Source organism: Manis javanica, chromosome 16, assembly GCF_040802235.1.
Source record: "Manis javanica isolate MJ-LG chromosome 16, MJ_LKY, whole genome shotgun sequence".
Lineage (NCBI taxonomy): Eukaryota > Metazoa > Chordata > Mammalia > Pholidota > Manidae > Manis > Manis javanica.
This window is the reverse complement of record NC_133171.1, coordinates 65,882,700-65,898,722: the sequence shown is the minus strand read 5'-3', so window position 1 is coordinate 65,898,722 and position 16,023 is coordinate 65,882,700. Positions and strand designations below refer to the sequence as shown.

The 16,023-nt window shown below is 42.1% G+C and overlaps 1 long non-coding RNA gene and 1 pseudogene across 2 annotated transcripts in view; one reads left to right on the top strand and one right to left on the bottom strand.

The window, feature by feature from the left end:
* LOC140846802 (uncharacterized) overlaps positions 1-16,023 on the top strand; it is a 477,545-nt gene that overhangs the window by 438,241 nt on the left and 23,281 nt on the right. The gene's annotated exons all lie outside the window — the stretch shown is intronic.
* On the bottom strand, positions 1,084-14,421 carry LOC140846865 (uncharacterized; annotated as a pseudogene).

The window sequence follows — 16,023 nt, the reverse complement described above, 5'->3', positions numbered from 1 at the left end:
CAACACTCCTCGAGCCACTCCACTCCGTTCATCCACAAAAAGGACAAACGGCTTAGTCACATCTGGCAATGCCAGAGCGGGTGCCGACAGGAGGGCCCTCTTAATATCATCAAAGGCCTGCTGTTGTTCAGGTCCCCAAACAAACGGGGCCGCTCCTTTGGTTAGGGGATATAGAGGGGCGGCTAAGGTGGCATATCTGGGTATCCACAGTCTACAAAACTCTGCCGTCCCCAGAAACTCGCGAACCTGGCGTGGAGTAGTGGGAACCGGGATCTGCGTCACAGTCTGCTTTCGAGCTTCAGTAAGCCACCTTTTCCCCTCTCTCAGGGAATATCCCAAATAAGTCACTTGTTGTTGACAGATCTGTGCCTTTTTGGCAGATGCCCTATACCCCAATTTAGCAAGTTCACTCAAAAGGGCTCCAGTGGCCTCTTGGCAGGCTTTCCGAGTAGGGGCTGCTATTAATAAGTCATCGACATATTGTAACAAAGTTACCTGTGGGTTGGAGGCTTGGTAAAAGGCGAAGTCCTGATGTAAAGCCTCGTCGAAGAGGGTGGGCGAATTCTTGAATCCTTGTGGCAAGCGAGTCCAGGTCAATTGCCCAGTAGTTCCTGTGGAGGGGTCTTTCCACTCAAAAGCAAACAGCGGTTGGCTATTCTGGTGTAGGCGCAAATAAAAGAAGGTGTCTTTTAAATATAAGACTGTATACCAGGTGTTTTCCGGGGCCAGAGAGCTTAGCAGGTTATAAGGGTTCGGCACAGTGGGATGAATGTCCTGTATCCTCTTATTAACTTCTCTTAAATCTTGCACTGGTCAATAATCTCCTGTTCCCGCTTTCTTTACACGCAGCAAGGGAGTGTTCCATGGGGATTTACATTTTACTAATATCCCCTGCTCTATGAGCCTCTGGATATGGGGCCTAATTCCATCTCTGGCTTCTTTACTCATTGGATATTGTCTCACAGTTACTGGTAAGGCTGAAGCTTTCAATTCTATGACCACAGGGGGCTGGTTCACAGCAAGCCCCATACCCGCCATCTCCGCCCAGGCCCCTGGAAACTGGTTAAGCCACCCCTGACTAACTCAGGAGGGTTCTGGTTCCTTAAAAAGGTGGTACTCGTCTTCTAATCTTATGGTCAGGATACTTAGGCCCAAAGGTTTTTTCTCCCGATTAGTCACTCGAGTGTCTTCAGCCTGAAAGGATATTTAGGCCCCAACTTTTGTCAAGATGTCTCTTCCTAACAGGGGTGTGGGGCATTCCGGTATGACAAGGAATGAGTGGTTTACTCATCCCACTCCTAAGTCTACTGTTCTTAGGGTAGTCCACGCATATTGTTTCTGGCCCGTAGCCCCAAGCACCCAAGACTTTTTGCCAGAGAGGGGGCCCTTAGCTTGGGTCAGTACAGAATGTTGAGCACCAGTGTCCACCAGAAACTCAACGGGTTGCCCCTCCACCTTCAGGGTTACCGTGGGCTCAGGGAGGGGCTCCTAGCCCCGTCTTCCCTAATCTTCATCCTTTAGCAGAGACACCTTCTTCGGAGGTCCCCGCGGTGGCTTCTTAGCGCATTCTTACTCCCAATGCCCCTTTTCTTTGCAGTATGCACATTGGTCCTTCTCTAAAGGGATCCAGTTGCCCAGGTTCTCTGCCTTCCTAATTCTGCCACTAGAGGGTGGGCATCCCTTACCTTCTACTACTGCGGCCAAGATCCTTGTTAAATTCTTCTCATGCTTCCTATCTCTTTTTTCCTCTTTACTTTCTCTTTCCTTCTCTTTCCTTAACTCTTTCTCTTCCTCAGTCTCCCTCTTGTGATAAACTTTCTCAGCCTCTTTTACTAAATCTTTCAATGATAAATCCTGTAGGCCCTCTAATCTCTGAAGCTTCTTTCTAATGTTGGGTGCTGACTGTCCGATAAAAGCAGGGGCCACTGATGCACTGTGCTCCTCAGAAGTGGGATCAAAGGGAGTATACCGCCTGAAGGCTTCCATCAAGCGTTCTAAGAACACTGCGGGTGCCTCAGTGGCTCCCTGACTGACCTCTCTTACCTTGGCCAAATTGGTGGGGTGTCTTGTGGCCCCACGGAGACCCGCCACCAGAGCCTGGCAATAGATGGTTAGTCGCTCCCTACCTTCTGGAGAATTAAAGTCCCAGTTGGGTCTGGTCAACGGGAACCCCCTCTCTATGTCATGAGGGAGTTGCAATGGTCGTCCGTTGGTTCCAGGCACGTTCTTTCGTGCCTCCAGGAGGATCCTCTCTCTCTCTTCCGTGGTGAAGAGCACCTGCAAAAGCTGCTGACAGTCATCCCAAGTGGGCTGGTGAGAAAACATCAGGGACTCTATCAGCCCAGTTAGTCTTTGTGGTTCCTCTGAAAAGGGAGGGTGGTTAGCTTTCCAATTATATAAATTGGCAGAGGAAAACGGCCAATATTGCAGAGGTTGGAAAGGCAGGTCCCCCTCTTCCCCGAGGATGGGAACTCCATAAGACCAGAGAGGAAAAATACCCGGTGGGTCCAAGGTGGCCCCTCGGCGGCGCCAAGTTCCCTGGGCAGGTCCCAGAGCTGGCCCCACTGCCTCAGCATCAGGGACTGAGGGTGCTGGGGGCTCCGGGGCTGGCGGTGCCGGGGCCGGAGGTGCCGTAGGGGCAGGAGGGTAAGGAGGGGGATCATCAACCATAAGAAAATCTTGAGTGTCAGGGTGAACTTTAGTAGTTTCTTTTTCCTTGCTCTGAGGTTGGGTCTGGGCAGCTAAAACTCGAGGGCCCATTTTCTTTTGCACCTAGGGCTTTACCCAGGGCGGTGGGTTCTCCACCAACTCTTGCCAGACTAAAATGTAGGGTTGCTGATTTGGGTGTCCTTGAGACGAATCCTGGAAGACAACAGCTTTTACTGCTAATAAAGTGGAAAGATCAAAGGTCCCCTCCGGGGGCCACCCAACATTGAAGGTGGGCCACTCGGAGATGCAGAAGGTCTGCCAAGGTCTTTTCTTAACTTCTACTGACAAATTATGTGCCCTTGTCCTTACTTCTGTCCAATGATCTAATGTCAGACTAAGTGGGGTCGTCACTGTTGGATTCCCCTGAGGAAGGCGCCGCCCCAAATCACTCACCAAAGACGTTTCTTGATGCAACAAGCAAGAGGAATTTATTCGGAAGCCAACTAGTTGGGGTCCAAGTCAGCCTGTCGCAGCAGGTCTCAACGAGGACCCTGAGCACTTACAACTAAGTGGTTATATAGGATTTTCTGAGGCATTCAGCCCTAGAGATTTACCATGGTTACAGATTATGTTGTAGTAACAAGATAACAATACTACAAAGCAAGATAACAATACTACAAAGGCAGTAATTTTTCAAACCTACGATTTCTGAGTTGGTGCCACGTCCTGGGGGTGTAGCAAGGTAGGGTCAGCTTTTATGTTTAACTAACTGAAAGGTTAGTGCTGCCAGCAGTCATGATTGATTAACTTGTTTTTCCAGAGGAGTTACCTGGTTTCAGTTGTTCCCTCTGAGTCATATATCAGAATGGCTTTTTGGGCTTCAAGATGGCTACTCTTAGGCTAACTTATTTCTCAGGGAGGTTGGGGTCCTACAGTCACCATCTGTCCCATTGTCAGTGTAACAATTATTAGACACATGAAAGACACAAAAAACAGAGACACACACAGATTAGACACACAGCGGCCGCTTTTTGTTTTCTTCAGATTTTTGACCAAAAACCGAAAAGAATCGGTGGGTTGATACTCTTGGTGCCCTAAAATCAACCCTATCTCATCAGATTCACCTTGCCGGAAAAACAGGTGAGAGGCCACCAGGCGTCCCTGGCCCTCCAATCTCTCCGAGGTGTCCCCAGGGTTGCAGCCTGCGGTGCTCTGAGTACGTCTACCGACCGCGGTCTCGACCCCTTTACGGGATCGGGACGACTGCCAGACAGAGGGGTACCCCTTTCAGAATTCTGACCGGTCTCACTGAAAAACAAAAGACAGAACACAGACAATCCAAGGCGCCACTAACCTCTCCTCTCCCTCCAAGGGCGACTTCGGGAGTGAAGCAGGGTGAGCGCTTGATCCCAGATGAGCCCCCAAATATGTTGGATCTGGTCAAATGAGAACACCACCCCAATTCATTCACGGAAGACGTCTCTTGATGCAACAAGGAAGAGGGCTTTATTCAGGAACCAGCTAGCTGGGGTCCAAGTGTCAGCCCGATGCAGCGGGTTTCAACAAGGACCCCGAGCACTCAAAGCCAGGGGTTTATATAGCATGTTCAAAAAGAAAGTATTTTTCCATAAGCACATAACTTTTCAGGCTGGTGTCACATCCTAGGAGTTTAGCAAGATAAGATCATGTTAGGGTGATTTAGCAAGATAAGCTTGGTATGTATGAGTAACCCAAATGATGTAAACTGACTAAAGGTCATTGCTGTTGGTGCTCATCATTGATTAACTTGTTTTTCACAGCCTTTCTAAGTCACATATTCAGAAAATGGCTTCTGGGCTCTTAAGATGGCTGTGCTTAAGCTAACCTGCTGTCTTCACTAAATGCTTAGATTCTACACTCCGGGATAGACCTTGGGACTCTGGGCTCTCTGACCTATTTATTCCTTCCTAGATTGGCAACCAGGAATACTCGATACAATACTCTTTTTGCTCCCCTCGTTACTTGACTTCTGCCCCAGTCAGTTTAAAACTGATCTTAGCTGAGCAAAAGGTTATTAAAGAAGCTTGTAAGTTTACTAGGAGCCTTCACTTGTCTGATACAGTTTCCCATTGAACTGCTGTTGCTCAGTAGGCCCAAATGGAAATTATAAGAACAAAGATGCTCTGTGGGAAAAAAAAAACTCTTCCTCCAGTGCATAAAGACATGCTAGTATAACAGTTTAAAACAGCTTAATGTCTTAGTAATATGTGTGTATACTTGAAAAGACAAAAATCTTAATATTAAAAGAGCTAAGTTTTGTTAACAACTGTGTGGCCCTCTGTATCTGCCTTTAATATCATTTACTGTAACTTTGGTTAAATGAATTAATTAAATATTGTTTATTTTAAAAACTTATAATCTTATTTAAGCAAGTGGATTAGAAACTTCTTTTGACAACTCCCGAACACCAAATTAAAAAAAGGTGCTTTTACCTCTACTTAACTCTGATATTTTCCAGAGGGGCCCTGAAACATGTCAGGAATTTCTTTCTCCTCATTGGGGAAAAATATTTAGCTAATTTGGCTTATACATTAAGCATGCAATTACTTGGGAACCATTGTCAAATGAATGATGCTAAGTTTTATATTATTAAACTGTTACCCATTACAGATATAACTAAATTTTCTTGTCAATTGTATAATCATAGGCATTTCTGTCTATCATTTATAATTGCTGTTTTATTCCAAAACTAATGAAAAACCTAGATTCAAGCAAAGCAAAAATTAATTACCTAAAACTGAATAAACTAAAAAGATGTTAATTTTCATAACATTTTGTTTCAAATATCATTAATCTCTTAAAAACTTATTTTAAACTGTTTCTCTTAAGCTAGCTTACAACAGTTCAGTAAACTATACCTTTATAAGCAGAATTGAAACACTTATGTTTCTCTACCTGATCCCTCCAGAATTTATAAACTCTCAGTGACTATTTTCTTACTTTATGGCAATACTTTTATTTTCATAAGTCCAATAAGAATCTGCTTTCCTTGTAACAGGACCAATTGAAAACACTGGTTGTTACCAAGGCTTTGACTGGAAACTCATATTTGAGACATCCATAGACTCAGATATGAACAGACAGCTTTAAGGAACTATGATTGACTTTATAGAGTCAACAGAGGCCCTTGGAAGAATTAGCCTGGTACCTTGCTTACAGGGTTCCAGCAGCCTTACCAAGTGAGTAAAGAAGGTCACTTCCTGGTAAGTGCAGGAACCTCAAATATCTTGGGGACCTCGAGAAGAGGAATTCACCCAAATCTACAGGTATTGCAGGCAAAACCTGTTGGCAAGACTGGCTTTGCTCTCCTGGCCTCAAGAGGCCCTTAACAGCTCAATCTGAAATTCTTTATAAAAGATTCCAGCAGAGCACATTTAAAAGATCCTATGTGATCAACTGCTCTTCTTGCTGCACTTATGCAAATAATCATGCCAGATGTTCTAAAACTAAACTTATTTTCTTAATATAGCTACCTCTAATAAAAATGAGGGTGACTTTAGAGAGAAAATAATTGTTTCAATACTGCAGCCTTACCTATACTAGATTCTAATACTAGTCATTATGAAATAAACTAAATCCTAAATTCTAGTTTCCTCAAATACCTATGACTCTCCAAATGTTTCCAATTTTCTCACATCTCAATTAAAAATCTTACAATTCTTAATCTTCATCTTTAGCCTTGCACTCTATTTTTTTTTAATTTTTTAATTTTGGTATCATTACTCTACAATTATATGAGGAACATTATGTTTACTAGACTCCCCCCACATTCCTCCACTGCAGTCATTGTCCATAAACATACTAAGATGTTGTAGAATCACTATTTGTCTTCTCTGTGTTGTACAGCCCTCTCTGTGCCTCCACCCCCACATTATACATGCTAATCATAATGTGCCTTTTCTTTCCTCCCCTTCTTTATCCCTCCCTTCCCACCCATCCTCCCCAGTCCTTTTCTATTTGGTAACTGTTAGTCCATTCTTGGGTTTTGTGAGTCTGATGCTGTTTTGCTCCATCAGTTTTTCCTTTGCTCTTACACTCCACAGATGAGTGAAACCATTTGATACTTGTCTTTTTCTGCCTGACTTATTTCACTGAACATAATATCCTCTAGCTCCATCCATGTTGTTGCAAATGGTAGGATTTGTTTTCTTCTTATGGCTGAATAATATTGCATTGTGTATATATACCGCATCTTCTTTATCCATTCATCTACTGATGGACACGTAAGTTGCTTCCATTTCTTGGCTATTGTAAATAGTGCTGTGATAAACATAGGGGTGCATCTGTCTTTTTCAAACTGGGCTGCTGCATTCTTAGGGTAAATTCTGAGGAGTAGAATTCCTGTGTCAAATGGTATTTCTATTTCGAGCTTTTCGAGGAACCTCCATATTGCTTTCCACAATGGTTGAACTAACTGACATTCCCACCAGCAGTGTAGGAGGGTGGCCCTTTCTCCACATCCTCACCAACATTTGTTGTTTGTCTTTTGGATGGTGGCGATCCTTACTGGTATGAGGTGATATCTTACTGTGGTTTTAATTTGCATTTCTCTGATGACTAGTGATGTGTAGCATCTTTTCATGTGTCTGGTGGCCATCTGAATTTCTTCTTTGGAAAACTGTCCAGCTACTCTGACAATTTTTTTAATTGGATTATTTGCTTTTTGCTTGTTGAGGTGTGTGAGCTCTTTATATATTTTGGATGTCAACCCTTTATCAGATCTGTCATTTATGAATATATTCTCCCATACTGTAGAATGCCTTTTTGTTCTATTAGTGTTGTCCTTTGCTGTACAGAAGATTTTCAGTTTATTGTAGTCCCACTTGTTCATTTTTGCTTTTGTTTCCCTTGCCCAGGGAGATACGTTCATGAAGAAGTTGCTCATGTTGATGTCCAAGAGATTTTTGCCTATGTTTTTTTTTTTTAAGAGTTTATGGTTTCATGACTTACTTTCAGGTCTCTGATCCATTTCGAATTTACTTTTGAGTATGGGGTTAGACAGTGATCCTCTTACATGTAGCTGTCCAGTTTTGCCAAAACCAGCTGTTGAAGAGGCTGTCATTTCCCCATTGTATGTTCATGCCTCTTTTATCATATATTAACTGACCATATGTGTTTGGGTTAATATCTGGACTGTTCCACTGGTCTGTGGCTCTGTTCTTGTGCCAGTACCAAATTGTCTTCATTACTGTGGTTTTGTAGTAGAGCTTAAAGTTGGGAAGCGAGATCTCCCCTGCTTTCTTCTTCCTTCTCAGGATTGCTTTGGCTATTCATGCTCTTTTGTGGTTCCATATGAATTTTAAAACTATTTGTTCCAGGTCGTTGAAGAATGTTGTTGGTATTTTGATAGGGATTGCATTGAATCTGTAGATTGCTTTAGGCAGGATGGCCATTTTGAGAATATTAATTCTTCCTAGTTAAGAGCATGGGATGAGTTTCCATTTGTTATGTCCAGTTTAATTTCTCTTAAGAGTGTCCTGTAGTTTTCAGGGTATAGGTCTTTCACTTCCTTGGTTAGGTTTATTCACAGGCATTTTATTCTTTTTGATACAATTGTGTATGGAATTGTTTTCCTGATTTCTTTCTGTTAGTTCATTGTTAGTCTATAGGAAAGCAACAGATTTCTGTGTATCAATTTTGTATCCTACAACTTTGCTGAATTCCAATATTAGTTCTAGTAGTTTTGGAGTGGAGTTTTTAGGGTTTTTTTATGTACAATATCATGTCATCTGCAAATGGTGACAGTTTGACTTCTTCATCAATCTGGATGTCTTTCTTGCATTACTTTGTTTTGTCTGATGGCCGTGGCTAGGACCACCAGTACAATGTTGAATAGCAGTGGGGAGAGTGGCATTCCTTTGTTGTTCCTGATCTTAGAGGAAGAGCTTTCAGCTTCTCACTGTTAAGTATGATGTTGGCTGTGGGTTTGTCATACATGGCCTTTATTCTGTTGAGGTTCTTGCCCTCTATTCCCATTTTGTTGAGAGTTTTATCATGAATGCATGTTGAATTTTATAGAATGCTTTTTCAGCATCTATGGAGATCATGTAGTTTTGTCCTTTTTTGTGTTGATATGGTGGATGATGTTGATGGATTTTCAAATGTTATACCATCCTTGCATCCCTGAGATGTATCCCACTTGATCATGGAGTATGACCCTCTTGATGTATTTTTAAATTTGGTTTGCTAATATTTTCTTGAGTACTTTTGCATCTTTGTTTATCTGGGATATCGGTCTGTAATTTTCTTTTCTTGTGGTATCTTTGCCTGGTTTCCATATTAGAGTGCTGCTGGCTTCATAGAATGAGTTTGGAAGTATTCCCTCCTCTCCTATTCTTTGGAAAACTTTAAGGAGAATGGATATTATGTGTTCTCTATATGTCTGATAAAATTCAGTGGTGAATCCATCTGGCCCAGTTTTGTTCTTGGGTAGTTTTTTGATTACTGATTCAATTTCTTTGCTCGTAATTGGTCTGTTTAGATTTTCTGTTTCTTCCTTAGTCTTGGAAGGTTGTATTTTTCTAGGAAGTTGTCCATTTCTTCTAGGTTTTCCAGCTTGTTAGCATATAGATTTTCATAGCATTCTCTAATAATTTTTTTGTATTTCTGTGGGGTCCATCATGATTTTTCCTTTCTCATTTCTGATTCTGCTGATGTGTGTAGATTCTCTTTTTCTCTTGATAAGTCTGGGTAGGGGTTTATCTATTTTGTTTATTTTCTCAAAGAACCAGCTCTTTTTTTTATTGATTTTTTGCTATTGTTTTATTCTTCTCAATTTTATTTACCTTCTCTGATGTTTATTATGTCCCTCCTTCTGCTGAATTTGGACCTCATTTGTTCTTCTTTTTCTAGTTTCAATAATTGTGACTTTAGATTATTCATTTGGGATTGTTTTTCCTTCTTTAAATAGGCCTGGATTGCTATATACTTTCCTCTTAGAAGTGCCTTTGCTGCATACCACAGAAATCCCACAGAAGTTGGGGCTTTGTGCTGTTGTTATTTGTCTCCATATATTGCTTGATCTCTGTTTTAATTTGGTCATTGATCTATTGATTATTTAGGAGCATGTTGATAAGCCTCCATGTGTTTGTGAGACTTTTTGTTTTCTTTGTACAATTTATTTCTAGTTTTATAACTTGGTGGTCTTAGAAGTTGGTTGGTAGAATTTCAATCTTTTTAAATTTACTGAGGCTCTTTCTGTGGCCTAGTATGTGGTCTATTATGGAAAATGTTCCATGTGCACTTGAGAAGAATGTGTATCCTGCTGCTTTTGGTTGTAGAGTTCTGTAGATGTCTGTTAAGTCCAACTGTTCTAGTGTGTTGTTCAGTGCCTGTGTATCTTTACTTATTTTCTGTCTGGTGGGTCTGTCCTTTGGAGTGGTGTGTGGAAGTCTCCTAGAATGAATGCATTGCATTCTATTTCCTCCTTTAATTCTGTTAGTATTTGTTTCACATATGTCAGTGCTCATGTATTGGGTGCATATATATTCATAATGGTTATATCCTCTTGTTGGACTGACCCCTTTATCATTATGCAATGCCCTTCTTTATCTCTTGTTACTTTGTTTTGAAGTCTATTTTGTCTGATACTAGTACTGTAACACTTGCTTTTGTCTCCCTATTGTTTGCATGAAATATCTTTTTCCATCCCTTGACTTTTAGTCTGTGTATGTCTATGGGTTTGAGGTGAGTCTCTTGTAAGCAGTATATAGATGGGTCTTGCTTTTTTATCCATTCTGATACTCTGTGTCTTTTGATTGGTGCATTCAGTCCATTTACATTTAGGGTGATTATTGAAAGACATGTACTTATTGTCACTGCAGGCCTTAAATTCATGGTTACCAAAGGTTCAAGGGTAGCTTCTTTACTATCTAACTGTCTAACTTAACTTGCTTATTAAGCTATTATAAACACAGTGTGATGATTCTTTATTTCTCACCCTTCTTATTCCTCCTCCTCCATTCTTTATATGTTAGGTGTTTTATTCTGTACTCTTTTGTGTTTCCTTTGCTGTTGTGAGTAGTTGATTTTATTTTTTGCCTTTAGTTAGTGTTTGGTTGGTCTGCTTTCTTTGGTGTGATTTTGTTTTCTCTGGTGACATCTATTCAGCCTTAGGAGTGCTTCCATCTAGAGCATTCCCTTTAAAATATCCTATAGAGGTGTTATATGGGAGGCAAATGCCCTCAACTTTTGCTTGTCTGTGAATTGTTTAATCCTTCCTTCATATTTAAATGATAACCATGCTGGATACAGTATTCTTGGTTCAAGGCCCTTCTGTTTCATTGTATTAAATATATCATGCCATTCTCTTCTGGCCTGTGAGGTTTCTGTTGAGAAGTCTGATGATAGCCTGATGGGTTTTCCTTTGTAGGTGACCTTTTTTCTCTCTCTGGCTGCCTTTAATACTATGTCTTTGTCTTTGATCTTTGCCATTTTAATTATTATATGTTTTGGTGTTGTCCTCCTTGGGTCCCTTGTGTTTGGAGTTCTGTGGGCTTCCATGGTTTGAAAGAGTATTTCCTCCTCCAGTTTGGGAAAGTTTTCAGCAATTATTTCTTCAAAGACAGTTTCTATCCCTATTTCTGTCTCCTCTTCTTCAGGTACTCCTATAATGCAAATATTATTCCATTTGGATTGGTCACAGAATTCTCTTAATATTCTTTCATTCTTGGAGATCCTTTTGTCTCTCTCTACCTCAGCTTGGCTGTGTTCCTGTTCTCTGATTTGTATTCATTAATGGCCTCTTGCACCTCATCCAGTCTGCTCTTATGTCCTTCCAGAGATTGTTTTATTTCTATATTTTCCCTCCCAACTTGAACCTTTAGCTCTTGCATATTTCTCTGCAGGTTCATCAGCAGGGTTATGACCTTTATTTTTAATTCTTTCTCAGGAAGATTGGTTAAATGTATCTCTCCTTCATGAGATGCTGAGTTCTCACAGATGTAGGTGTAGCATGGTTTTTGTACTGTATCCTCTGGTCTCTCTTTTAGGAATAGTTGTATTTTCAAAAATATATATGGTTTTGGGAGGAGATTTCTGCTGCCCTACTCACACTACCATCTTGGCTCTCAGCCTAGGCATGCATTCTTAATCTCTCGGGGATTGTCTGGGTAGTTCTGGACTGGATCAAATTCTTCTGCCTTTTCATGGTGATAGAGGTAGTTGTAGAAAGGTAGCATGTGTGTCAGCTGGGAGAACAAAGTTCTTTCCTGCTTGCTGGTCACCTTACCCTTCTCTGATGCCTGTGTTGGTTACCCACACACCTGGTGCAGCCTCAGGATTAATCCCCTAAGCTGCCATGGGTGCGGTCATTGTCAGGGTAACCCAGAGCCCTGCGGGAGGTGTCAGGCACACTGGGTGTGCTCTCCTGTGAGAACAGTGCCCCTTTGCGTCTTGCCCCTGTTTCCTCTGCCTGTGTCGGGCAGTTGCGCATCAGCAGCAGCCTCTGGGTCTGGCCCAGGCAGCTGCATGCCAGGAGGAGATTCTGGTCATTTGCTGTGAGTGCGGCCACTCTGCAGCTGTTCTGCCACTGTGAGCGGGTGTGCGGCTGTTCCCTGTCTGCCTCACCACTGTGTGTACGCACCAGGCCACTCTCTGGCTGCTTAGCCACTGCAGTGGGGCATGCCAGAGTGGGAATGACTGGCAGGCTGTTTATTGCCATGAGGGGCCTCAGGGCTGCATTGCCTCCTAGGTGGCTGGGGCACCTGATGTTCCCCAGTATTCCCAGCTGCTGGGCTAAGTGTGCCAGGATGCACCCATTCAGCTGTGAGGCCCCTGTCCTTTTAAGAGTTTCAAAAAGCACTCACTTTTTTTTTGTCCCAGGGGAGCCGGCTGCGAGGACCCACTCACAGATTTTACTTTTCCATTTCTCTAGTATCTGCACTCCTGGTGCGGATTACTAGAGCTGGTTATTTAGCAGTCCTGCACTTCCTCTCCCTCCTGGCTCTGACTCCTTTCTTCCTGCCAGGTAGCTGGGGTGGGGTGAGTGCTTGGGTCCCGCCAGGCCATGGTTTGTGTCTTACCTCCTTCGTGAGGTGCTGAGTTCTCCCAGCTGTAGATGTAGCCTGGCTGTTGTACTGTATCCACTGGTTTCTGTTTTAGGAATAGTTGTATTTGTTTTATTTTCAAAAATATATATGGTTTGGGGAGGAGATTTCCACTGCCCTACTCATACTGCCATCTTGGCTTTCAGCCTAGCCATGCATTCTTAATCTCCTTGTCAAGTTTGTCCTTCCAGAATGGAAAATCCAACTCCAGATGTTGCTCACACAAGGATTTCAATCTCTGTCTCTGAGAAGCAGCAAATAAACTACCTGATTAAGTCTCAGATTCATCAGAGGCTCTCAGAATCATAAGGAGTTCAGTTCCACTTTTAGAACTGGACATCCTGGCTACTACCCTTTGCTAAACTTCTACTAATGCTTTTACTTGACCCACTATATGAACCATGCTTACTAAACCTCTTATCTAAATTTATTTCTTCCAGACTAAATCCCTCAAGATTAAAGTCCTGCTGTCCTGAAAATTCAAGCCCTTATGAACTGATAAGTCAGCTAACTTCCTGAGGCCATTGCCTTATCAGAATATGCCACACTGTACATCAGTCCCAGCAGGTTTTAAGAGAATTTGAGCTCACCCAGGCCACAGTTCTCTGACCCATCAGAGAAAAACCCTCTCTATAGCCCAGGGAACCAAGTCATCAAAGTATGGAAAGATGGATCACCCCAATCTCAACTGAAGCCTGTTTGGGAAGGACCCTACCCTGTCCTTATGTCTACAGAGTAAAAGTTTGTTTCCCTCTAAATAGAAAATAGCTGTCAAAGTCCCTGAAGTCACCAGCTGTGGAAAGATACAGTAGTGCAGTCATGAGACCCAAGGACCTAGCTACACCTGTATGCCTGTAGAAGATATGAAATATAACTTTCCAGTGACACCCACTAAAGATAAGTGTTCCATACTCCAACTCCCTAGCTTTCTGGGCATCCTTATGAGAGTGGGACTTATTATTCATTTTCTGTGTTATTGTAAAACTGCTTTCCTTTAGCCAGCAATATTTATGTCCCTATTAAATTTAAATCTTAAAAAAAAAATGGCCTTAAACATGCCATCATTATTAACCCTTACCTTACTAGTTCCTCTGCTGGCACGCATACAATCCACTACTTTTAACCCTGGAAGACCATGGGATACCTCTACTTTAGCCAAATAGAATAGCCTCCTAACTTCATGTGAAAATGCTAGGCCACAAGGATAGTCTACTAGAGCTATGCCAGCAGAAACAGGACTATTCTTCCTTTGTGGAACAAATGTGTACTTAACCCTGCCTGTGGGATGGAAAGAAAGGTGCACAATAATTGCAGCCATCCCTAATGTATTAATTCTTAACAGTACCCCCTTCCCAACATCTGGGAACCCACCTAACCTAGGCTCCTTCCTGGACGAGTCAATGCAGCATTGGCCCAAAGCCACTGCCCCAACTCCCTAATTTTACCAAAGAAGAAACACAAAATTCCTGGGTAAGCCAAATCTTTAAATCCCTCATGGGGTGGGTTTAGCTCTGGCTGGACCCTTTCATCCCCCTCCTTGTAGTAGTAGTATTACCCTCAGATTTAGACTGTGCTTACTTAACTCATTGACCCAACTTGTGTCTTCTCACCTAGAAGCAGTTAAACTACAGATGGTCGTAAGACAATTCCAACCAGTACCCTCCAATGACCACACCTCCATCTTCATGGCACCACTTGATGGATGCCCCTACAGCCAATCTGCATCCTCCTTGCTCCGTAGACAGCAAGCAACTAAAACCACTAACTGGGTGCCCTTCTGTCCTAACCTCCACCATCCCGACAGTCAGCAAGCAGGGGGACCCATATAACCACACCCCACTGACCCTCACAAGCAGGAAGCAGCCAGAGCTGTCATTGCCCCTCACCCCAATAATTTGGGTCCCAACTGCTTGAGGAATGTTAGGCAGGAAAATAGATATGAGCAGGGTGGAAAGAGAAAAAGGCCAGAAAGTCCATTAAAAAGACCCAAAATTAATCAATTAAAGCTGAAAAAGCCAGGAGCAAGTTGGCCTGGAATGTTTGAATATTTCCCAGATAAAGGAGGGTACCTCAGCATAGCCCATGTCTTTATTGTGTTAATCATGCAGGCACAGCCTGTAAACAACATAGTAAAAGGCAGGAAGGATTCCATCTTAAACACTGTATTTTAATACCCAGGAAGTTAAAAATGTGAGGTTCTCAACTTACTCTTTAGCAAACAGACAATAACTCAGCTCACCTTGGGGACTGGGCAGGCAGTCTGTTTTGATATGCTCCCAGACCAAGACTCCAGTACCCCAGGAGAAATCAGAGCAGGAAGTTCATTGTTTTAAGTTAATTCTAAGTATTCAAAGACCACTTAACAAGTCTGCACTCCCAGCCCTTAGTCACATTCCTAAAGAATCTTTAAAAGGGGGAACCCCCAACCTTTCAGCGTGCTCCTTTCTCTGAGGTCATCTGCACTCTCTAAGTGTGTAACCTTTTCATCTTAAGCTTTCTCTCCATCCTTTCAGGGTGCCTCTCCTTGCTGAGGTTGCCTGCTGCACTTCTTCTCTCTTTAAGTAACTTTAAATAAAACTTTTACTCTGCTTGACTACTGTGTCTCTGCCCTTCAATTCTTTGTTGTGACGGGGACAAGGATGGAGGAAAATACACAACACTCCCCCAACACTTTCCAAAGAAATTTTAGCTTAAGGCATATAAATACAATTCTAAGTAATCACAGATGATTGAAGGGAGTATGTGCATAACTACTGAATATTACATTTTAATAACACATTTGATCCATGTAATTCATGTCCATGAAAATTGCATGTTCATCTTAAAAATTCAGTTTGATTCCTTATGTAAGTGATAAATTCACAATGTTGATAAAGTATAAAGTGAAAAATTCCTGTTTCAATCAATTTAATTCCTGCCTCCTCAAAAACAGAAACACAAACAAAACCCCTAAACCAACTTATTAATTTTATAAGTGAATACAAATACATGTTTTTTTTCCTTTTCTCCTTTTTTATGGAATAGGTAATACACACTGTTCTGCAGTGTGTACAGTAATAGATTTTTACATATCAGCACACAGAACTCTTCCTCCATTTTTAGAACTATATAGTATTCCATTGTATGGCTAGGCCATAATTTATTTTCTCAACCTTGCACTGGGGTTGTTAGGGTGTCCATGCTATTAAATCACTGTGGCAAAGAATAACTTCCTGCTGCTTGCTTTGTGCATGTGCAAGCCATAGTTAGATAAAAATCACTGGAATGGCTGGATCAAAGGAGATGCACT